At 41.7% G+C, this 9,697-nt stretch overlaps 1 non-coding gene across 1 annotated transcript; it reads right to left on the reverse strand.

Moving 5' to 3' along the window:
- Positions 1-8,181: 8,181 nt before the first annotated feature.
- trnai-uau (transfer RNA isoleucine (anticodon UAU)) lies at positions 8,182-8,254 on the reverse strand. The gene has a single exon. It is a non-coding gene; the product is annotated as a tRNA-Ile (tRNA).
- Between the last annotated feature and the right edge of the window lie 1,443 nt (positions 8,255-9,697).

Consider the following 9,697-nt stretch of genomic DNA (forward strand, 5'->3'; position numbering starts at 1 on the left):
CTGCTTTTCAATAGCGCAAGCCACCTGCTTGATGTGTGCCACCAATGCACAGCTGTCTGCACGCAGCAATGAATTAAAATAGCAGGCAGCAATGAAAGGGCACCAGCTAACCACACACAGTGATCCCTTGGACATATGTTGTAGATCATATCCAAGTTCTCCCCCATCACCAGGTTAATGGTTCAAACATCATAAAGAATTGATTTAATTTCAGTTAAATGACCTTAAAATGATTCAAAAAGAAAAATGATCAAGACCAGTGTTCCATTCTAATAACTCTAGTGTTGTGAGTTGAAATGTTGCATTCACTGGATCCTTTTTGACTTTGATTTAAAATGGATCAACGTCCTGACATTACCATTAACCAGAAACTGAACTGAACCAGCCACACAAATACTGTGTCTGGAAGAGCAGGTCAGAGGCTGGAAATTCTGCAGCAAGTAACTCAACTCTTGAATCCCCAAAGCCTGTCCACTATAAGGCATAAGTCAGGAATGTGATGGAATAACCTTCACTTGCCTGGATGAATGCAGCTCCAACAGCACACAAGAAACTTTGCATCATCCAGGACAAAGCATCCCGCTTGATCGGCATCCCATGTACCACCTTCAACATTTGCTTTCTCCGTCACTGACGCACAGTGGCACCAGTTTGTACCATTTATAAGATACACTGCAACAATGCACCAATGCTCTTTCGACTACACCTTCCAACACCAAAACATCTACCACCTAAAAAGACAAGGTAGCAGATGCATGGGAATACCACCACATGCAAGCTACATACTATCCTGACTTGAAAATATATTCAGTAAGAAGTTTAACAACACCAGGTTGAAGTCCAACAGGTTTATTTGGTAGCAAAAGCCAGACAAGCTTTCGGAGCTGCAAGCCCCTTCTTCAGGTGAGTGGGAATTCTGTTCACAAACAGAGCTTATAAAGACACAAACTCAATTTACATGAATAATGGTTGGAATGCGAATACTTACAACTAATCAAGTCTTTAAGAAACAAAACAGCATGAGTGGAGAGAGCATCAAGACAGGCTAAAAAGATGTGTATTGTCTCCAGACAAGACAGCCAGTGAAACTCTGTGGGGGTCATGGGCATTCGGCCTCTGATATTCGGGTAAGCGTTTTCCAAGGCGGCCTTCGCGACACACGACGGCGCAGAGTCGCTGAGCAGAAACTGATAGCCAAGTTCCGCACACACGAGGACGGCCTCAACCGGGATACTGGGTTCATGGCACACTATTTGTAACCCCCACAGAGTTTCACTGGCTGTCTTGTCTGGAGACAATACACATCTTTTTAGCCTGTCTTGATGCTCTCTCCACTCATGCTGTTTTGTTTCTTAAAGACTTGATTAGTTGTAAGTATTCGCATTCCAACCATTATTCATGTAAATTGAGTTTGTGTCTTTATATGCTCTGTTTGTGAACAGAATTCCCACTCACCTGAAGAAGGGGCTTGCAGCTCCAAAAGCTTGTGTGGCTTTTGCTACCAAATAAACCTGTTGGACTTTAACCTGGTGTTGTTAAACTTCTTACTGTGTTTACCCCAGTTCAACGCCGGCATCTCCACATCTTGAAAATATATTGCCATTCCTTCACTGTCACACAGTCGAAATCCAGGAACTCCTTCCTTAACAGCAATGTGGGTGTGCCTACACTATGACGGCGGCACGGTGGCACAATGGTTAGCACTGCTGCCTCACAGCTCCAGAGCCCGGGATTCAATCCTGGCCTTGAGTGACTGTCTGTGTGGAGTTTGCACATTCTCACCGTGCCTGCGTGGGTTTCCTCCGGGTGCTTCAGTTTCCTCCCACAGTCTAACGATGTGCAGATTAGGTGGAATGGCCATGCTAGATTGCCCCTTGCTATCCAAAAATGTGTAGATTAGGTGGATTAAATGTGTAGGGTTACGGGGATGGGGCGGAGTGAAGGACCTGGGTAAGATGTTCTTTCGGAGAGGTGGTGCAGACTCATTGGGCCGAATGGTTTCCTTTACAGGAGCTTTGATGCGTTGTTGCAGTGCAGGTGGTACAAACTGGTGCCACAATGTGTCAGTGGTGGAGAAAGTAAATGTTGAAGGTGGTACATAGGGTGCCAATCAAGCGGGCTGCTTTGTTCTGGATGATGTGAAGTTTCTTATGTATTGTTGGTGCTTCATTCATTCAGGCAAGTGAAGATTATTCCATCACATTCCTGACTTGTGCCTTATAGTGGACAGGCTTTGGGAAGTCAAGAGTTGCGGCATTCTATGATTCTATGGACAGCAGTAGTTCAGGACGGTGGTTCAACACTGCCTTCTCAAGGGCAATTAGGGATGGGCAATAACTGCAGCTTAGCCAGCATTGCCAAGTCAAATGAAATAATTTAAAGAATCAACAGCCTGATTATGTCTTTCCCATTGAGTCCAATAGAAATAAACATTGTGGGAGTACTCCTCCTGACTTCATATTCATAGATTAATGAATATAGATATAGATGTACAGAGCTCCTTTCTGCACTTACTCACATCCTGATGCAGCAAAATTTATACCTTGATTTGTCTAGACAATGGGCAAATATCCTGGATAACTACAGCCAATGTGGTATACAATGTACTTAGATCATACACTGGGTAGATGCATGCTGCGTGCAGTACTGGAATCCTCAATGCCCATTTCCACATGATGTGTAGTGTCCAATTAAATTTGTATGCAGTTGGGATCTAAGTACCTTAGAACTGTCAAATGTTATTTTTGCAGTTGTTGTGCATTCAACAGTAAAAGCTGTGGACTTGTCTATTAATAGGATTGCTTTAGATTCAGGAAGACTCTGATCTTGCGCTATCTTTAGAAGCTTTGAGAATAATAGTGTCCTATTTGCAGAGGGAAGTAACAAGTGTCAAATGACACTGTCAGTGCTAATTTCCTCATCCGATCCAGCACCTATTCCTTCCTCTTCTAATTTTCCTCTTCAAATATTTATTCAATTCATGTTTCAAATGTATCTCATACATACTTCTAATGTATCTCATATACTTAAGTCATTTGTGTGGAAAAAGAATATTTTCCACCATTTTCCTTTATGCTTCTAGTACTGAATTGAGAATGGCCCAAGGTGAAAGAAGGGAAATGAAGAGAAACAGATAGCAAAGAAAAATATAAGGTAGGCTGTTAGGTATCTGCAACAAATAAATAAGATTATTTAAATATGGTTTGCAGTGAAAACCTTCAGAATAATGTATAACTTGTAACATTCTCAGACAGTCAGAGATTAAACAAATTGAGAAGAAGTCACAGTATTGTAAAAATCCATTCTAAGAGAGGAAAGTTATGTGACAGAGAGACGTTTGACATGGACAGATGTCTGGAATTGGGGATTTAACTTGAGTAGAATATATTTTGTCAATGGGATATGATGGTTTATTCACATGTACTGGTGGAGCGCCAGGCAATACAGTAAACACCTGGTATTGGTTCAGGAATGTAAAAAGATAACAATGGTAATCTTCAAAAATGGCAGGACAATTTGGTTGTCAAATTCAAAAATGGGTTTGCTACTTGACAGAAACCAAGATCAATGTCATTGAGTACAGAACAAGAACAAATCAGTATCTAGGTACAAAATTGTTTGCATGAGGTACAGGTAAATTCTGAAGGAGCAAAGCTGAACATCTAAAAGCATGAGTGTGACTGCCAAAATCTACTATGTTAAGTGAAAAGATTTACTTTTAATAAAATAGGAGAATTTGTAAGTCAGCTTTCCAAATCCAACTGTTCCCAGTAAATTCCACCAACAAGACAATTAATTAATAACCAAATGCACAACTTAGATGCAACCAACATCCTCCCTGTGGTTAGGTTAGATGCAGAAAACGCTAACAAGCAGAAGGATTGTTAGATACCCGTTACACGACTTAACAGCCCTAATAATTGGAAACAAAAGCAGCTGGCTATTGAGACTGGGAATGAGACTGGGACAGCTGCTACCCATTCTAGGAATGTGAGTTACTATGCTGCATTTGCATTTATGGATGAAGTGCTGACTTGCCAGCATTAACCACTTGCTCAGTGGATAAACTACTAAGGCATGCTGAGTTTGTATATTGGAAGAGTTGACGCAGTATTGCTGTATTGGAAAGTGGAAACAACATCAAAGATGAAATTTGGTGACATCAATATAGCAACAAAGTAAGGGATGGCAATGTAAAATGTGCCCTGCACTGTTACAGCATTACATCCAAAGCTGACAAATACACTCTGGCCACTAGGAATGAGCTGTTCTGTTACTTCACTGTCACTGGGTTAAAATCCTAAAACTCTCTTCTAAACAGGCACCGTGGCCGGAATCTTACCACGCGCCTGTCCTGATCCCGGGGGCAGACGAGGCTCGGGGAACAGCAGTCTCTGTTGGCCTCGGGCGGGATCGTACAAACCTCAGGCGGACATGCCGGTAAAATTCCACCCTGTGAGTGTACCTGCACCACATGGTGCAGTGGTTCAGGAAGACAGCTCACCACCAGTTTAAGGGAAATTCAGAATGGGCAATAAAGGTTGGCCTGGCTAGCAACATCCCATGAGGGAATTTTTTAAAAATGGGAGAACAATGTTAAAATTGATGAAGAACCACGAGCTTTAAGACACATGTGTATTTGTAAAAAGCGTTATGCAAGCAGTTGAGTAATAGTCAAGGTGAACAGCACATGTTGCTAAATATATCCTAAGTTCAATATGCACTTACTGGGGTATTGCTGTCATTCTGCTTGATGCAGATGAAAATTCCAAGCAGTGCCAGAGAACAAAAACAAGAAATCATGAGGTAAAATGGGCGGTAGCCATTTGCTTGTGAGTGTCCTGTAAGCTGGAGAGGTCAGCAGTTTTTATATAGTGAAGAGAATAGTAGGTCTCTCAGACTTCAGAAGTATGCAGTCCTCACTCATGGCAAGATCCTAAATATATCAGGCAACCTATTTTTCACATTATACCTCCTCCAACGGATGAAGGAAGGTGTTGATAGCCCAGAAAGCAACCAGATGGGCACAGTGAGGATTTTACAGCCTTGCCCGTCCCGAAACCATAAAATCGCGCCCGAGATCAACGGATCTTTCCGTGGTCTGCCCCTCACTCGATTCCTGTGGCGGGCAGGATGGTAAAATTCCGGCCAATTTAATTAATTGTCACTTTAATAGAGCAAACAAACTGTGTAATTCTCTCATACAATTATGTAACTGCCACATTAACCTTGTAGGAAAAAACCTCACTCTATTTTGTGCTAATCTATAACAGAATGAAAATCCCAGGTTGATAACTGGTCGGCACTCAGTTAGCTGTTCAGTGTCACATAGCTAATATACCACAATTACAATTAGATGCCTATTTCCATTTCTGATTATAACACAGTGATGGCAGGTGGAAATTATGCATACATGGATGTCTGGTGGTAATGTTATTGGACTGAGTCATCTTGGCCCCAGCAGCAAATAATTTGTTAACATTAACACTGCACGATCTATAAAAATATGCTTAGGTGATGCTGGAAGGTTTTCATATCCCAGTGAGAGTTCACACCATCGGGAAAGACACAAAATGGAGGAAACTGGGGAAAGAAAATAACAATGATGTTGTTTCAATTATAGTTGTCATACAGTTGAGGTGACATTTGGTGCGTGATGATTATTGAAAAATTAATTAGCTTAGCTTTGGCAGATACAATGCATATAATTCTGGCATATATTAGAACATCTCTGGCAAATGGCATATTTATAATCTGGAATTTTCCTTTTGCAAAACAAAGTTTCTGTTTAGTGATTTCAGTTAATGGTAGTGATTAACTATTCTTATACATTAGTCTGCAGCACCTGAGGTCATTAGTTCCTGGAAGTGAAATCTATACTAATGCGATAGTTTACAGAGATTATTAGACTGTGTTGGAGGTCATGGGTAGGATATTCAGGCAAGGTGATGGCAGCAGCCAGATAGCTTGAAACCCTTTTGTACATTGGAAGAGATTACATTCACTTCAGATCATGTTTACCCTGTTCATTTGTTGGCTGTTATTGGATTACCAAGCTGATACATGTGTTGTGGTTTTCCTTCAGGCAGAGAGTAACCATGGATTTGAACTAGGCTGTTTACTTCAGTCTGGTCTGAATCTCATTGATTCACAGCCAGCTTAAAACAAGCATTCAGAAGACAGGAATGTTTACTCTACATTAAGAACTGAAATGAAGAATCCATGACAATCTGCCGTGGGTTATAATTTATATTCTGCGATTGGTCTGACTTGATAATTCACAAGTGACTCCTGCTTGCATGTTATAAATGGGGCATAATTTACATTCCACAATCCTCATCACATATTCTGTTTCAATCACACAGCCATGGCAAATAAAATAAAATAAAGTTGTTAAAGGTAAAATATTAAGTACATTGAAGCCTGGGCTGATGGTGGCAATGCTATTGTGATTTTTAAAAAAATGTAATACCGAATCACTTCCATAAACATATTTTTCATATTTCATGAAGGTTAAGCAAGTCACGGCTAGGTCAACATGGTAATAATAGAACAGCTGCAGATCAGGAATTAATGAAAATTATGGTTTTAAAATAAGATGTGTTTCGCTAAATATATAGCATAAGTTTCTCTCAATTCCTTTTATTTGTGTGATTCTGATGCTAGGTTTCACATTGTTCAAAGATCACAATCCTCAGGAAAATCTGAAAACTCCATGATATTTCATTGCCTTTGAGCTATCTGGAAGGGATTACAGAACTGATATTTGTGATCTCTCCCTGCCCTGCCTCTGGACAGGTACAGCTCCTTCAAACTGCTGCTCAAACCAAGCTGCAGTCAAATTTGTTTTATAAAATCTTTTAATATGACACAGTGCCAACCCCCCTCCCCCCCAAGGCAGTTCTTCCTCAACATGGCCCTTGCTTCAGAAAACAGAGACAGAAGGAAGAATACAGGCCTGAGAGGGCTTGGCTACCAGGTTCCAGGGTGTTTGGCTGCTGTTCATTAGCAGCAGTAAAAAGGCCCACAATCCAAAGGTGCTGAAGGGCCAATACTGGAAATACATTTTTGATGATAATGGTCCCTTCACTTCTCTCTAAACTGAGGAGGGTCTAAGTGTAAATTCATGACTGGAAAATAGAAGTGTAAGGCCAGAAACATCTTCTCATAGAAATCATAGAAACACTGCAGTGCAGAAGAAGGCCATTTGGCCCATCAAGTCTGCACCGATCACAATCCCACCCAGGCCCTATCCCCATATCCCCTCACATTTACCCTGCTAATCTCCCTGACAATAGGGTCAATTTAGCATAGTCAATCAACCTAACCCGCACATCTTTTGACTGTGGGAGGAAACCAGAGCACCCGGAGAAAACCCATGCAGACACGGGGAGAACGTGCAAACTCCACACAGACAATGACCCAAGCCGGGAATCAAACCTAGGTCCCTGGCGCTGTGAGGCAACAGTACTAACACTGCGCCACCATGCCACCATTTATTTACGACATACAACCTCAGTATGAACTTCCTGATTTATAAAGGATGGTGTTAGAGTTAGGTCACATGACCCAAACCAAATATCTCTAGACACACAACTGTTTGTGGCTGTCAAGGTAAGAACTGCCCTTGCATTTTAAGCTGCCATTGAAGACATCATCCATAACAGTCTATCAGCAAATGAGTAATGTTTGATTTGTTCAAACAATCAGCAGCTACAAGAGATAGCTGTTTCATTTTACGAAGAGACAGGATTTCCCAAATGTCCAGGGGAAGTGAGGTAGTCGGTCCTCCAGAAAGCAGGTTCTTCACCCCGAGAGCATCCTTCCAATTCTATTTCTAAATTCCCCAGTATGTATAAATTATTTTGAAAAGTTTATTTAGTAGTGTCACAAGTAGGCTTACATTAACACTGCAATGAAGTTACTATGAAAATCCCCCAGTCACCACACTCCAACACCTGTTCGGGTACACTGAGGGAGAATTTAGCATAACCAATGCACCTATCCAGCACGAGTTTTGGACCGTGGGAGAAAATCAGAGCACCTGGAGAAAACTCACGCAGACATGGGGAGAATGTGCAGATTCTGGACAGACAATGACCCAAGCCAAGAATCAAACCCACGTCCCTGACTCTGTGAGGGAGCAGTGTTAACCATTGTGTCACCCTAAATTTTAACCAATGGCTCCAGTGAGACTTGAACTCACAACCCCTGGTTTATAAAATCAGTGCTCTACCCACTGAGCTATGAAGCCAACTGCTTAAGTCTGGATGAGTGGAGAGTGATGACGTGGCCAGCAGCACAAGGTCTTGATTGTCCTTCTTTTGGAACAGTAAGAAGTCTCAACATCAGGTTAAAGTGTTCTTTTCAAACACATAGAATAACTGAAAAAGATACTGTCATGACCCTTTTTACCTCGAGTACTTTTCACATGTACATCTAGATTTAGCTACTAGCAGGTTACAGTTAGAGAGATCTCAGGAGATTCCAGAGGCTCAACAAATTCAGAGCATTTCAACAGCTTAGAGGAATGGTTTCCAATGGATGTGTTGGGATAAAATTGACAATACAGATGTCAGTAGATAGAGTGGTATAGCAATATAATAACCATAGAAAAGTTACGGTGCAGAAAGAGGCCATTCAGCCCATCGTGTCTGTACCAGCCAAGAGAGAGAATAAGGAAAGTAGGCGCTCATTTTAATCCCACTTTCATGGAACAAGAGGCACAGAGAATGATAATAATTGGATCAATGCCTTCTTTCTTTAGTACAGAGTGTGGTGAACCATAGATGGTTACCACTATGGGTACTGAACCATAGATGGTTATCACTATGGGTACTTGTACATATGTTACTCTGCTTGCTGTTAGGGTTAGGGTTGGGGTGTTCCACCTGTTGGTATTGTTCTGTGGTACACTCCGGTTGGCTCCGCCTTCCTATAGGGGTATAAAGGTCACTGAACTTCCTAGTGACCCTTTAGTCTCGGATTGTATTGTTAAGCAGTATGCTCTATTCTTGTTGCTAATAAAAGCCTTTATTTCCCGAGTACGATTGAGCATCTCGAGTGAATTAATCGCGCATCACAGAGTAAGTGTTAATGACAGCTCTGTGTGAAAGCAAAACATGATGCATGAAGTTACATGAGATAGTAAGATTATTTTCAGCTGAATGCATATAGAGATGCAATAAACTGAGTTTTCCAGCTTAAGGGCATATGTTCAAACACATCCTGTGTCAAAAGGAGTCTGTTACTAGAAGGAAATAGGAGGACAGTACACTCAATGTTTTTCAACCTGGGGATCACTGCTTCCTCACGGTTAATGAGAAGGTTTCAAAAGCTTCACCAAAGCAAGAATATGCAAGGGTCAATTGTAGGGTCAACCAATAAACAGAGACTGATTATGATCAGTATCAGTGTGACCTTCCAAACCCACGGCCCCTTCCATCTAGACGGGCAGCAGATACATGGGAACACCACCACCTGCAAGTTCCCCTCCAAGCCACTCACCATCCTGATTTGGAAATATATCGCCGTTCCTTCGCAGTCGCTGGGTCAAAATCCTGGAATTCCCTTCCTAACGGGTCAACCCACAGAACATGCAGCTCACCACCACCTTCTCAAGGGTGACTGGGGATGGGCACTAAATGCTGGCCAGCCAGCGATGCTCATGTCCCACAAATGAATTTTAAAAGTTATG

The sequence above is a fragment of the Mustelus asterias genome, chromosome 14, assembly GCF_964213995.1.
Source record: "Mustelus asterias chromosome 14, sMusAst1.hap1.1, whole genome shotgun sequence".
Classification (NCBI taxonomy): domain Eukaryota; kingdom Metazoa; phylum Chordata; class Chondrichthyes; order Carcharhiniformes; family Triakidae; genus Mustelus; species Mustelus asterias.